A 15,313-nucleotide genomic window follows, 5' to 3' on the forward strand; every position below is an offset into this window, starting at 1 on the left:
TTTTATTTCTATTGTTTGATATTGAATGAAATTGGTGTGATGATCATTGTAAATCTCCAGACAAGTCATTTGCGTAAGGTCATCCTGGATAACAGTATGCAGTAATACTATGTGTCAGGAGATCTGCACTACATCATGAGGGTGTGTTAGATGACTGAGAAACAGCATCACTTTGTAGAAGTAACCTAGTTTCAGGCTTTCACAGACGACACTGCACTGGCCTTTTTATGGGCCCAAAACCATGTCACAGTGACCAGGTAGGACTATGTCTTCAGCACTACAGGAAGGACAGTCCCAGTGTCCCTGACACACTGTAAGGAGTACGGTATTATCTACCTTTCCACAGTAAGAATTCAGTCATACTTGTCCTGCCCTTAGTAAATGCATCATCACTTGTAATCACATTTTAACACAATTGTGAAAATGTTTCTTAACCCCTTCACGCACATGGAAAATCCATGGCAAATGGCCAATCCTTGCACATTTAGGGGGTATCTTATTTAATGCTTCATAACTCCAGGTGTGAGCATCACAGAGACTTTAAAATGGCTTGAATGAAGCAGGACATGTGTACCATTTACAATACTAACTTAGATGTGTTTATATTCATAATTTATTCATAAAACAGTGTAGGCAGCAAAGCAAAAATGAATTTGCTCTTTTTTTAGTTTGCAATGAAATACTGAGAGATCCCATATATAAGACAGGTTAAACTACATGTCCTGGATTTTTTAAAAGACACCTAAGGGTGGAAATCTAAGGGTGGATATGCAGAACTAGTGAAGATCTACAAAGCAAAAAGTAAGCAGTGTACCGAGTATCTCCAAATCTGTCAAAAATGTCTAAATTATGCATTGCCGTAAATCACAATGTAGTCATATATTTTACTACCAATCAACTGTTTTGACTCAAGAAACTCACTTTTGCATTATTTTCAAGTGAGAATTACAAGCTTTCCTGCAGTACAGTGGTCTAAAATAGCAAGGGGTCTAGAAACATATCCAAAATCACTCCAAAAATGAATAAAATACTTTTTGTCCATTGTAAAGCATATAAATGTGCCTCTTATGAAGGTTTAAGATGAAACATTGACATCAGACTAAAAAATATTGTCACAATGTGGTACAGTACCTAAATGTGTGTTCAGCTCTTGTATATTTTTCTGTACAGTATTTAATGTTTTCTTGTATGGGGATGGGACAACATTAAAACAATATTCAACCGTCCACCATGTTTTGGCGATGTTCCAGCTTTCACATCACATCTGGTGCTTGAAACAAACCCTACTAAGCTACCGACTGAGCGAACACTTACGTTAGTGTGAAATATCCTCATCGTAAAATATCACATATTTACAGACACTCAGTTTCAAAAATAACATATAATCAAAACATTTTGAGCAGTAACACATATGGATGTTGAAATACGTTCAGTAGATAGAAACAGAATCAATTCAGTTCAGAAAACAGGATATCAACGAGTTCTATCCACAAACATGCCTTAGCCATGCTCAGAAGTACTCAAGATTAATCCTTTTTCCCAAGAACTGAAAAATGCATCGGTAAAGTTTCGCGGGGTGCAGTGTCTTTTACTGCTACCACAGAGTGAATGCGTAAGGCTGCGATAATGAGACAAAACCTTTCATTACGCTGAGCTATAAAACAATATTCTAAGAGTAAAACTAGACCTATTATGCATCGTTGGAATGCTTATTCTGTCACCTATTGGATAAATTGTCAATCAAGACTGATAATACTACAAAGGGCAACAACACTGTAAACAGCATGTGGTATTATGCACAGTTATTTTGGAGGGTACTCAGGCACCACAAATGAGCGTATATTTCACAAACGGATTATCCAAGACAATATATGTCCACTCAGTCTCAAAAGGGACATCTCTATGTATAAAACCAATGGTAAGGTTGTATATTTATTCCATATTTAGTCCCAGGTATTGGCAGTGGAATGACATGGTATTATTTTAAGAAAATTACTCTTGACTATTTCAGTGTTCAGTGAGCAGCATTTTTCATAGCTGTACTGGCTTACTTTTTGGTTATTGTTGGCTTTATCTTGTTGCTATGATGGAATACAAATTTTTAGTGGTGAAAGAATATTTTTATGAATGCCCAGGTAGACACTATTGTCCAGTGTGTCATGTGCGGGGGGCATAGTTGCAGATGAAACTGCAGGGAGGAGGTGCTTGGTTAATGGACTACAGGCGCAACAATGGTGGCGCTTAGAAACTCTGTCTATGGCATAGTTGTCCTGAATCATCTATTAATATAGCTGGAACACAGAGTTTGTGTTCTCAATTCATAGGTTGGTTGCAGGGGCACTGAATGTCTGAGTTGTGAAATCTAGGCACGCTGGTGTGCAGACCCAGGGGCTTGTGTGAAGGGATTAAACTATTTGAGGCAATAGAGGTTCTTCTGGGTTTCTAGGCATCATGATTATCTTGGAAAGTGCTCATCTTTTCACTTCACTATGTTCATTAGCATGTATACTAATGGTGTACACATGTAAGAGCTTTCTTAATAAATGTATCATTTAGTTAAGTGTTTATACCATATCTCACATTGTTCACCTGTTCTTCATGATCCCACAGTGCACCAAAGTCTTAGATTAACAATCTGCATTGGAGATGTTCAAATGCTGCATACTGCCCATTGATAGTTCATTGGTTTTTGGCAGATCTGTGACATCTCATCCCTATAATCTTAGTCATTCATATGAATAAATGTTATTTCTAACAAAAAATGTTGTAACTGCAATTTGGAACTGCCATGTCTAGCAAAAGTGCATATCCTAAGACCTGACAATTCATTTTTGTCCCCTGTAGCTGATGAGTCTCTGGTCTTAATCTCAAGAGCTGTATATTTCACTATGCTGAAACCTACAGTGCAAGGGACATTCAGATAAAATAATGCTTTTGAAAATATTTTTGCTGCAACTTTAAGTATTTAAATTTTGTTGACCAAATACAAGTGGTTTTGGATGACAAATTAAAATGAAAGAATGAAAAAACTGAACTGTTTTTGCTGGGTCTTTAGAGGATATATATACGTTTATTACTCACAACACGATCATGTTTTAGCTTTGTCGTGACAAATAGTGTTTGACCCATGCAAAAAGACTTAGGTTACCTGGTATAATGTCGGACAACAAAAGATACTTTAAAATTGAATGCATATTCCATGCATGTGTGCAGTGTTCATACTTTACTAACAGTATGAGCATTTTCATTAATTTACCAAATCATGATTACGCTACATTTCTACACTGCCTGGCCAAAAAAAAAGTTGCACACTCTAATACTCGTTGGACCACCTTTAGCTTTGATTATGGCACGCATTCGTCGGGGCATTGTTTCGACAACCTTATGCAACGTCATCTAGAATTGCATTAATTTTTGGTTGAGATCTTGTATTTGATGACAAGACAGTCAAACCACGCCGTAAAGCCTTCTCCAGCACATCCCAAAGGCTTTCAATGGGGTTAACAATGCCGATGAATCTTGGCATTGTCGTCCTGGAATATGCACGTGCTGTCAGGGATGAAAAAATCCATTGATGGGATAACCTAGTCATTGAGTACATTCAGGTACTCAGTTGACTTCATTTTATTGCTGCATAACGTTGCTGAGCCTAGACTTGACCAATTGAAGCAACCCCAGATCATAACACTGCCTACGGAGGCTTGTACAGTGGGCACTGTCCAAAAAAATCCAAACAGCAACTTTTTTTTGGCCAGACAGTGTATTATGGATGAATTCCTGTGTGTCTAGATTAGTACCTTAAACTCCAAGACAATACATTGTAAGAGGGTAGTAATGTCTAAGTGATTATGATTTTACTGTGTTCCAGAATGCTGAATTTAAATGTCCTTCTGCCCCTCAAGCTCTGAAATGATTGCTTGGCAACATCATGATACATGATCATGACCACAGCTTCAGGGCCTTAGAGGTAACGCCTTAGGTTATTCCTCAGGCGTAGAAGGTTCACAGCCCAGCCAGTTATTCTTGCTCTCAGGTACTCAGTACTTTCTGAAATGTTAATGGTGGATATCCCTTAGAGAATATCCCTTATCCCAAGTCTCCACTGGATTTCCCTTTGATTAAGTGGTGATTTTGAGGGCTGATTTGAACCTCTACACTGTGACCAGTTTGTTTTTGGAAAGACAATTTATCCTTAGGGTGTAGTACTTCTGCCTCACAAACCTGGGGCTTAAGAGTTTAAGGGATAACTTTGGAAAACAGCCAATAAAGATACTTTCTATAGCAGGGGTATAAAACCCAAATCCTCTGCAGGTTTCCCATCAATCATCACAATTTAGGCTTTGAAAAGTAACTGGTTAAACAAATCACTATATTTTTATTGGGATCTCATTATATTTATTATGTGTATTATTAAGTTACTTAAACCATTTGACACTGCAATCAAAAAACATTTTATTAAAAGTAAAACTATATACTTCACATGAACTGACAGCAAAACATTTTTGTAATGGTGCCACAATGTCATTCTAGGCTTAACCTCTTTGCACAGATGCCACATCTGGCCAATCCTTGCCAATTTATGGGGTGCTCTATATAACTCCAGATGTGAACATCACAGGCATGGAAAATGGCTTAAATGAAGCAAGTACTATTTACTAACTTATTTTCTTAATTTAGGTATAAATGAAGTGCCACAAATACTAAAATGATCTAGGCAATAATGCAAATATGAAGTTGTTCTCTTTTAGTTTGTAATTTAATACTGAGTCACAAATGTAAAACTGGAAAAACTACATATTTCCTGGATCATGAACTTAATCACAAGTGTGCATAATCTTGAGAGTGATATGCAAAACTGCTAAAAACAATGAAGCAAAATGTTTTCAGTGTACCCTGATGTCTCTGGATCTATCCAGAATGGTTAAATTGTGAATAAGCTGTGTAATCATAAAATAATATTTCACTATAAATCAAATGTTTTTGCACATGAATCTCAGTATCGCATCCGTGTCAAGTGAGAATTTGCTACCTTTTCATCAGTGTTGGGCAATAGATATCTAGGGGTCCAAAAGCATGCCCATAACCTATCCAAAAATGAAAAAGCTTTTTGTCCATTATAAAACATTTTAATTAGCCCACCAGAGCAAAAACATAACCTACTTTTGTATACACGCCTAAATATGTAATTGTACTCTCCTGTACTTTAATAAAACATCATTGTTTCTGTCCTCTGCAGTATGTGATCATTTATTGCATGTCCAGGGATGACATTTCTCTGTAGTGTGCTTCACAAGTATTGATATTTATAATCAGTCAGTGGGAAATTGGAAATTCATCTAGCACATATCAGAACACAGTTAATTTGAATAAGTACTTTCCATGCCCATGGAGACACTAATACCCTACAGTCTACATCAGGCACATCATGTCGTGGCACGTTGTGTGGCATATTGACGTGGTCGGATAGTGCAACAGGCACTCTGCAATTTACATTTGCTTTAAAATTTCTGTTTGCTCTGTATATTCAAGACTTAAAATTATCACAATGAAAAGATAACTAAGTACACTGCATTTATTGCATAAAAATAAGCTGTGTAACCTTTGCCACATTATAATTAAGACTCCACAAATGCACACACAGCATCTTTAACAATGTTACAAACTTGTGACAAGTAATATTTTTTAGTACATTCATTAATAATAGATCAAATTAATGTATATTAGATTAAAGTGCAAGGAGTTTCTGGGTCTGAAACATTGCTATTGGAGGAAAATTGGACACACCTGGCATTACCTTGCAACCTCACCAAGGTTTTATTCATTAATGCTAACCTGCTCTTTCCTTTTATGAAATATTAGCACATCATGGTTGCCCGTCCCCCCGTTGGAGTTTTTCTCGTTAGGCCATGCTCACGTTGTCGAAAAATTCCTTCTTACCGTGAAGAGTGCCTGACCTGCAAGTGTAGGAAATGTTTCACGACGGCGGCGCAAGTATATTGCGAAATACCATATGGGAAAAAAGGGTATACTGTCATTGCATTTAGATCAAACCTTCTGGTGTTATTGGTGTTGAAAGTGCTGCGAGGGGTAACACTGATAGATCCGCTTGCAGGCACATCTGTCCAGAATGTAAACAAGTCAGAGATTCTCAGGGTTCGTAGGGTCATGAAAAACCTGGAAAAGTCATTGAAATTTAAAATGCAATTTCCAGGCCCTGGAAAAGGTATGGAAAATAATATTTTTTGAAAAGTTTTGGAAAAGTAATGGAAACACAGCTAAAGTTGCATCAAATATAATTACTAATTAATCCAATCATAAAAATAGTATGTATAGCAATAAAACGTAAACTGGCACGTAATCTTCGCGGTATTTTGGTGGTGTGAGAAGTTAATTCGGTCTGGCTCAGTCTGTTTACAGCACGCCCAACAGGCACGCTTCTGCTAATGTAACAATTAGTGAACGTAGGACCTACTGTGCCGACAATATGCCAGGGAAGTGCAGCTTCAATAATATATCAGGGCTCAAAATTAACTTCGTAGCACTGGTGCTCCCAACTTCAAAAAGTTAGGAGCACCAACAATATATGCAATAGATTTTTATTGATAAAAAACGACAATATAACAGTACGGTTTACAAGTAACAGGTACCAAGTTGATGCTAAAGTTCAGAAAATGGTACGGTTCTTGTTTTTTTTCTTGTTTTTTTTTAACAGTGCCGGGAGTCAAAATTGGTACTGGTAGCCTTAAAATAATGTAATGTGGACAAACATCTTAACGTGATATAGTCTGCTGACCTTTTGTCACTTTAAAACTCACATTTTCATCAACATTCCATCAATGTTGAAGCAGCAGGTAATAAAGAAAACAAGATTTCTTATTTTCTCTCTAGGTTACCAATACATTCAGATACTTTCATTATTATAACTATAATTATTATTAACAGCATTATTGTTATATTGTTGTCAAAGGCACACAGTGAAGGAGCACTGATTCAGTGCGGCTGAATCTTTTCTCAACTGCTTCCAGAAGAATGCATTCTGACGGCTTCACACCATGATCTGCGCCAGTGCTTTATTTTAGGAACGTTCCAGTGCAACGATGAATGGAATTACATCTGCCGCAGTTGCTGCGGAAGAGTCCATGTCTCTAGTAAGCTGCTCAAAAGGTGCAAGTGGAGTCATTGTGTTTTACCTTTAATGTGGATTACCTTAATAAAGATAATGTTGAAAATCCAAATCCTGAACATGTTGTACTTGATAATTATGCATCAGAAAACAAACCTTTAATGTCTGCTTCACACACTTTTTATTGTTTCCAGATGGCTGACATCTTGGGAAAGATATAGCAGCAGCATTCCAGTGCAGCTTGTGCATGGGCTCGGCTCACATTTCTGGCATCATACAACTGGAATACAGATCAGCCAAAATAGAAAGAAACCTGCCGGTCACCGATCATGTGTTATGGAGCAAAAACCGGCTGATTCTGATCCACAGCCGATCGATCGGTGCACCACTACCCTTCAGTAATGCGTGTGATGGGCCAGCATTTGCCCAATTCCAGTAACTGCTAGTATAGCCAACCAGCTGCATGCATGCTGTCAGCTCAGCGAAAAATGAGTAAAACACTTGTGCCCTGAATCCAGTTAACACCCTTGTCTTAACGTCCAGTCATCTGAATACTGAACAAATCATATCAACAGTTAAAACTTCTCACTTATCCAACATATATATTTAAATAAAAATATTTACTTAATTTAATTTTGTAATTATTATTAAATACATTAATTATCAATTAAATCTCTGAATTTGTTGATAGGTAGAGCATCCTGTTGGATCACCCTTTATCAAAATGTACAACTCACAACCAGACTAAAATTAAGAAATTTATTAAATTACAAACAGAAAAGAAAGGCATCTAAAGACGAAGGACAGCTACCGTAAAAAAATAAGAAATTCTACAGACATGGACCGTTACAGTCACAAATGGATTAATGGCAAACTATGCAGGATGATTTACTTAAAAATAATATTAAATAACTGCTAAGGCACTGCTAACACTTTAGCTGAATATGGGCACCTTTTACCTGTATTTATTATTCTAAAATTCTAGGACGTTTCTTGGTGTGGCGCTCTTTTGGGGAGAGGTGGGTGTGGCTTTAGATCCAGTGGTTTGAGCTCATATTCTGCTTGTTGCTAAAGCTAGCTAGCTGCTGTGATGGCCCAGATACAGAGAAGCAAAAAGACAAGCTGCCAGGGCTTGTTTAATAACTAGAGTTACTGTAACTGTATTTTGGATGCAGTTAAAAGGATCTTACAGTGCCGATTCCCCAACAGCCTGGACTGGGTTGGGACAGAAAAGCCGCGTTTCCACCAAAATTACCCGGAACTTTTAGTCCCAGGAACTACTTTACCAGGAACTAAAAGGTTCCTTCAGCCCATGGTTGTCTGCGTTTCCACCGCAGTCTAAAGTCCCGCGAAGATTAGGCAAATTAGCCCACTGACGTATGAAAAAGCGACGTTGTCGTCGGTCCATCTGTCATATGATTTCTTCTGTAACCCCATACTACCACCGAAGTAGCCTACATTATTTTCTAATAACCGGGACAGCCCGGAGGGGTTTACGGGTTATCAACAATGACTACATATGGTTACTTTTGTATTTATTGATTTTCATATATCCTCTAAACACATTCATTATGTTTTTATGCGAACATTCGCTTTCATGTCTTGACATCCGAAGCGACAGAATGCATTCACATTTATATGTATAACTGGCAACAACAGCAGAAAACATGCACACGTTGTAAACAATTTGCTGTTTGATTACTTTCTCGTCATCAATTCAATATAGGCTAATCGCAAAATGACAAGAATAGAACGAAAACTCAGACTTGCGTGAAAATTTAAATTAGTAGTGGTACAGCCACCGTTTGCTTTCCTTCGAAGTTACTGCTAGCTGAGCAGCGAAGTGTGCCCTCCAGGTGCAAACCATGCACCATAAATTAGTCCATAGTCTTCCTGGTCTTTTCATGGAATTGAAAAATGGCAGTAAAATTGAGTAAAATTACGGCAGTCTGAAAAAGCTAAAGGGACGATTACTAGAATTAACCTGTTATTTTACCCTGACAAAAAGTGCGGAAGGTGATTTCCAGTTTGCTTGTACTGTATCACCAATGTTAATTACGCAGAACTACCGCATACCTCACATAACTGTATCAAACGTTTTGAGTCAATTACAACAGGCTAACAAAGAAAATCCGGAAGAAAATATTCAGCAACCAAATTAATCCGTTTGAATGTTTTGGTAGCCTACGTAATATGCTGTCCCAGCATGAATGCTTAGCATTTTATAAAACGAATACTAAAGCAAGAAAAGAATAGAAGAGCACACATTATAATTCCAAGATGTTGGCAGGCTATAACCAAAACTAGGCTACTGCGCCGCATAACATACAAGTTTGATTTGAAGTTATTATGAAAATTAATTGGTTTGCGGCTGCATATTTTCAAACATGGCGGGTAATGGCGGAAAATAAATACAAAAAAATGCTACGAGTACTCGACCAATCAGAAATGTTCAGCGCTGCAAGCTCCACCCAAAAGGTTCCTGTACTTTCGGAAAGTACTACCCCCCGAGCAGGAACCTTTTGGGGGGTAAAATAAAGCCCCAGGAACTAAATTTAGACCCTAGTTCCTGCGGTGGAAACGCACTGTGTTCCTCAAAAGGTTCCTAGTTCCAGGGTATAGTTCCTGCGGTGGAAACGCGGCTTTAGATGGCTGTGGCCCACCCATCCCTACGTGGTTGCTCTTGGTAATTCATCTCCTTCAATATGATAGTTGGTTTATACTTTACTATATTTGCCTTAGCATGCATTTATGTGACTTCAGAATGTTTCATTCTAATTTGAATTCAAATATTGCACCACTTGCCTCTTGGAAACAAGTGCAAATAAATGTATTCAACCTTTGCTGATTTGAGCATTTTTACTGAATTAGTGAAATTAGTTAAATTTAATTAATGAAAATGCTGAATAAATATTGTATCTATATATGCATTAAGTCTTAGAAGCAGGGAGTTTTGTGCATTTCTTTAATGTATAAAACACTGGCCACAAATCTTGGAACAGAACTACATTAAAAACAATTACTCATCGCTGCATGCAAACGGTTGTCACCACTGAATGCCTGGTTGAATCAACTATTTTTATTATTGATTGTTTATCACTTTTAATCTGAATTTGCAATACTCCAATGGAATGATAGCTAGTACACTCAAGAAAAGTAAGGCTTGGTCTCAAACAACAGATTTTTAATTGTTAGTTTGCAAGCATATTTTACAAATAATTTCAGATGAAATAATATAAAATAGAGGTGCAGAACAATCCATTGTTTAAAGGAAAATTTCACCCAAAAACAAAAAATTACTATACGCAGATGAAAAAACAAACACTCAAAATACAATTTGTGTAATAATCTGCTTGACAAGAGAGCACTCCAAAGACAGACAAATTACTCCAGGTAACACAGGTTGGTAGAACTGCACTCCTGTTTAATACAAAAAGATGTGTATGCCCTTATTCTTTCAGATATTTTTATTTCTTTTTTTATTATTTCATGAGCAACCAACTATACGTGTATGAGTTCCTCAAAAGGTTCCTAGTTCCAGGGTAAAGTTCCTGCGGTGGAAATGCGGCTAAAGTGTTCTTCGGGGCTTCAGTCCAGCCCACTCAAGGGCCTTTCCTGGGGGGGGGGGGGGGGGGGGGGGGAGGCCTGGGGGGTAGTCTGTGTCCGGGAGGCGCCGAGGAAGCTGCTGTATCAGTGGTGTGTGAAATTGACACGTGCAGCTTCTCTCACATCTCTGCCTGCCTCAAAGTGGGTGGAAAGGTTCGCTGTTGCGGGCGAAATGAGTCCTGCATGGAGGAATTTGTACAGTCCTCCTTTGCAAAAAAAGGGGATCTGCAATGACGGATAGTCCACAGGATAATTTATACAGGCAGATTTCTGAACCGGGTTGATCCGGGTATCAGCCAGAATTGTGTATTCTGTGGTCAGGAGGAGACTGTAGACCATTTATTTCTGTCCCAGACTGGCTTCACTTTTTCAGTTTTTACAGCATTTACTGCACTCACTGGGGGCAGAATTTGGGGAGTGTTTGTTCATTTATAGCATGACTTACTCAAGGACTATGAGGGGGAAAATGCAGATTGTCAATTTTGTGTTGGGCCAGGCCAAATTGGCCATATGGGTGACCTGGAAGCACCAGAACTAGCGACAGAGACAAGCAGAGGGAATAGTTGAACAATAATTCTAGGATGTATGTACATATTATATTATATTTCAGTGGTAGTGCTGGTAATTCACTTTGTTTTTTTATTGGCTTGACTTGACCAAAAAAAGAGTTTATTATGTGCATTGTGACTTCACTTATATATTTATTAATTTATGTGTGTTTATTATTTTAATTGAAACCACATAAATGTATTGTATTTATTAAATGTTTATTTTTAATATATAATTGTATATGTATTTAATTCATTTTATATTTAATACATTTGTGGTTCTGTAATATTATATAGTATATATATATATATATATATATATATATATACTACAATGAATATTTATGTAATACATACAACATATAGCATATCTAAGAATATATAATTTGTATAATATATAACTTGTATAATTTTTTTAAATTATAAATGTTTTGTTTGTAAACATTTCAGTTATTTTGTGAAAATAAATAAACATAATCCTTCCATAAAAAATGCTTTGTGCTATGTTTAAATAGAAATGACAAAGTGTATCAAGTAATAGGCCAAGTTGAAATAAATTTAAATTATAGCAAGATGTTATGGACATTAACAGGGTAAATGTGGATGGTGACCTAACCAGGCTACCTGTGGCAGCCTTTCGGCATTACAGCGGACGTCTGTCTGAAAATCTCTTTACGCGCTGGTGGACCGCTGGAGAACCGATGAGCAAATTATCAGTGCACCACCAGTAGTTGCCACAGCTGGGCCGCCAACTGTTTGCTATCTGGGGGCTATTGATTTGTGTTGCCTACGTTATAATAGCCTCATACAGTGATCAATAAAGGTTAACAGCACACAAGCACTTAAGCCTAGGCCTACTTCTTGTAAGTTTTTTAATCACCACTGCAGTGAAATAAACAAGACCAGGTAAATACCTAGTATATGGCTGGACTTAACACACGTGATCCGGCCGACCAATGGTGTAATTTCATCACTCACTCACTCAGTCACTCACTCAGTCACTGACATTCGCGTTTGTAGGACTGGCCCCGCTGTTGTGGTCCAGCCAAAAAGTTAATATTTTCTACAATAAATGTCGAGCTCACATTCACACACTACTGTTTACATATACTGAATGCATGTATGATGATGTTGTTTACTTGAATAATGGTTGATTATTTTCTTGAAGCATATGCTGGCTGTTTTTAAGTGTTAACTGTTAAATTCTTGAAGGTTAACTACATGCCACTGTTCTAGTTTTTTTGATGTCATTGCTTTTTAAAACCATTTGAAGAGTAGGTTTTTGGAATGTTTTTTTTTCTCTCTCCAAAATTTTAAGTTCTTAGAACTCCATTGTTTTCACTTATCAGTCCAGTAGTGATTTTTACTTCAGGATTACAATGTTCAGTTAAGAACATTCTAATCATATAGTTGTGATCTTACACCATAGGGTTAATGAAAGAGTCTTGGCTGAAGTACATGGGATTTTGTCATTACCGTAGCATTAAATTAGCTATCAAGAACTATGGAATTTTGGTATTGACATCCATATCTTACAGTAATTTGATTTCCAAATGTTTTGATTATTCAGGATTTCTTACACTTAGAATTGTTCTATATAAATACATGAAAGGGAAAAGCAGCACTGAGAGCAGGTACAACCAAAAAAAATCATGAACTAACCAATGACCAGGTGCAATTCTTGCTTTCAAAGAATGCAATTTTATTTACTTCATCTTTTAAAAAAATAAAATAAAATAAACATTTAATTTTTGGCTCTATTGTCAGGCCTTCCTCGGAATGCATAAAAGCCTACAAAAGACAGACTATGGACTATGCACATTCATCTGTGTGTGCTGGGTTATATGCATGTTTGTGGAGCAGATGGAGGAGGATTTAGTACACATTATGCAGGTGATTAGATGTTTTAGCTGTTTATATTGAATTATATGTGTTGCGGCCAGGATCCTCCAGTTAAACTTAATGATACATAGTCTGTCCTTTCTAGACATTTATGCATTCTGATGTAGGCCTGACAATAGGGCTGAAACGTCAATGTTTTAAAAAAAAAGATGAAGTAAATAAAATGTATTTTTTTAACCTGAGAGCAAGGGTTGTGTCTATTCATTGGTTAGTTCTCATATATTCAAATAAATCACAGTTTTTAATTCCTTTCCGAATAATTATCAAAGCATGACAGAGAAAGTTTCATTTGGCTATCAAATTAGCTCCTTTTTTATGTCAGCTTCAGGGGCTAAGGGAAGGTTTTACGTTCCGCATGCGCAGAAAAGGCTAATGTTCCTGAGCTTCAACACACCTCGCCCCTACTACCGCCCTCTCCAGCTGACGACTGAAAGGTTTCGCTTTTAACAGTTCTGATGATGACAAAAACTGGTTCTGTCTTATTTTGTAAGGGTTTTAACTTCCTTAGGTGGAGTTCTTAGGCAGGCAAAGATGTTGTACACCGTGACCAATTCATTGGGCGAAGACGTCGGGGAAATAGCTATTTGGATAGGAAATAAGATCTAACAACACGTAGCAGAATACTTAATGGTAAGTCAAACTGAGAAGTACTACTTGGTCGCGTGTTGAACGAATTGTTAGCCAAGTTAGCTTTGCGAAGTTTAGCAGAAAACGGTCATCGCGAAGTGTTAAACTTTGCCCGTTTCGTTAAGAACTTGGGTTTGTTTACTATATTAGTTAACAATATTATTTATTTGACCTGCTTTGTGATGTACACAAACATTGACGAGCACTCGTCCGAAGTTTGCACGCGGTAAAATTAAACTTTGTCAAACTTCTAGCTGTCAAGAATGATCCTTTTAATTAACATTTTATTTAGAGCCTCATTGGATTTTTGCCGTGGATTTACATTTATAATGGCTTAACGTATTGCAAAAATAATGTAAAATTCGAAAGGCCCTCGATTGTCCATACCAAATGTCATATGCGTTCAGTTGTGTTGCCTTAGTTTTGAGCATTGAAAAAATTGCAGCGAAGGCCTACTTGAGCACATTAGAAGTGAGTCTGGGTGTCATTTAATTTCTGAAGAACTATTGTCCTCCTGGGGTGGCGACTTGGCTAGGTCAACCTGTTCGCCCAGCTTCTGTTGGTGCCGATGGCATGAATGAAAAGTCAAAAACTAATTCTACTCGTAAATGTATTCTAAAGTTAAACGCATTGAAAATACTATGGTAAAAAGTAGTGAATCATACTGCCTACATTATTTTCATAAAATTGTCATGCCAGGCTGACAAAGAAAAAAACAAACCTACAAGTAAACAAACAGGAAGGCACGATGCTGCACGGAGTAACGAGAGGCAAGGAATTAAAACAATTATTGTTTACGCCAGTTTAACCAACCCTGTTCCTGGAGATCTACCATCCTGTAGCTTTTCATTTAAACCCTAATTTATCACACCCGATTCTACTAATTAGCAGCTCAATGAAATCTCTATCTGTTGAATAAGGTCTGCTTTGTCAGGATTGGAATGAAAACCTACAGGACGGTAGATCTCCAGGAACAGGGTTGGTTTCCACTGGCCTTCACATTGCTGTGAACATGCCATTTAACCTGTTTAGGATAGCCATTTACCTGCACTTCAGCAACAAAATGTGAAATTGGCATAAAAATGTGTCTTTTCCCCTCTCGAAATGTAGGCTATGTTGACTCAATAATCACAGCCTTTATCGGTGTCTTTTTTTGCAGCTTTGCATAGTAGTCCATCAAAATATCTGGTACGAGGCCTCATTTCCAAAATGAATGAAAGTCTGTGAACAAGAAAAAATCAGTGAATGTTCTACTTTAAAAAAACATGAATGAATAAATTTTATGAAGAACATGTGTTCTGTATACATTGTAACGATTATATTAGCCCAATAACAGTTCTTAACCAGTCCTGTTTGCCATTTGGTAAATACGAAATTGAAGGGACTGAACAATCACACATCCTGCATCATCAGAAGCTGGAGAAAAAGGATTTTAAAAAAGTACTGTGTATTTCTCATTAGAATAATTAATTCACTATCAAAGGTAGTATATACAGCGATTGGTTGC

At 37.2% G+C, this 15,313-nt stretch overlaps 1 protein-coding gene across 1 annotated transcript in view; it reads left to right on the forward strand.

The window, feature by feature from the left end:
- Positions 1-13,570: 13,570 nt before the first annotated feature.
- The window catches only part of LOC118226487 (protein FAM83H-like), a 34,281-nt gene continuing 32,538 nt past the window's right edge, over positions 13,571-15,313 (forward strand). The window contains exon 1 of the mRNA XM_035416164.1: positions 13,571-13,809. The gene's annotated coding sequence lies outside the window, so the exon portion shown is untranslated. The remainder of the gene's footprint in view (positions 13,810-15,313) is intronic.

This window comes from Anguilla anguilla, chromosome 1 (assembly GCF_013347855.1).
Source record: "Anguilla anguilla isolate fAngAng1 chromosome 1, fAngAng1.pri, whole genome shotgun sequence".
Classification (NCBI taxonomy): domain Eukaryota; kingdom Metazoa; phylum Chordata; class Actinopteri; order Anguilliformes; family Anguillidae; genus Anguilla; species Anguilla anguilla.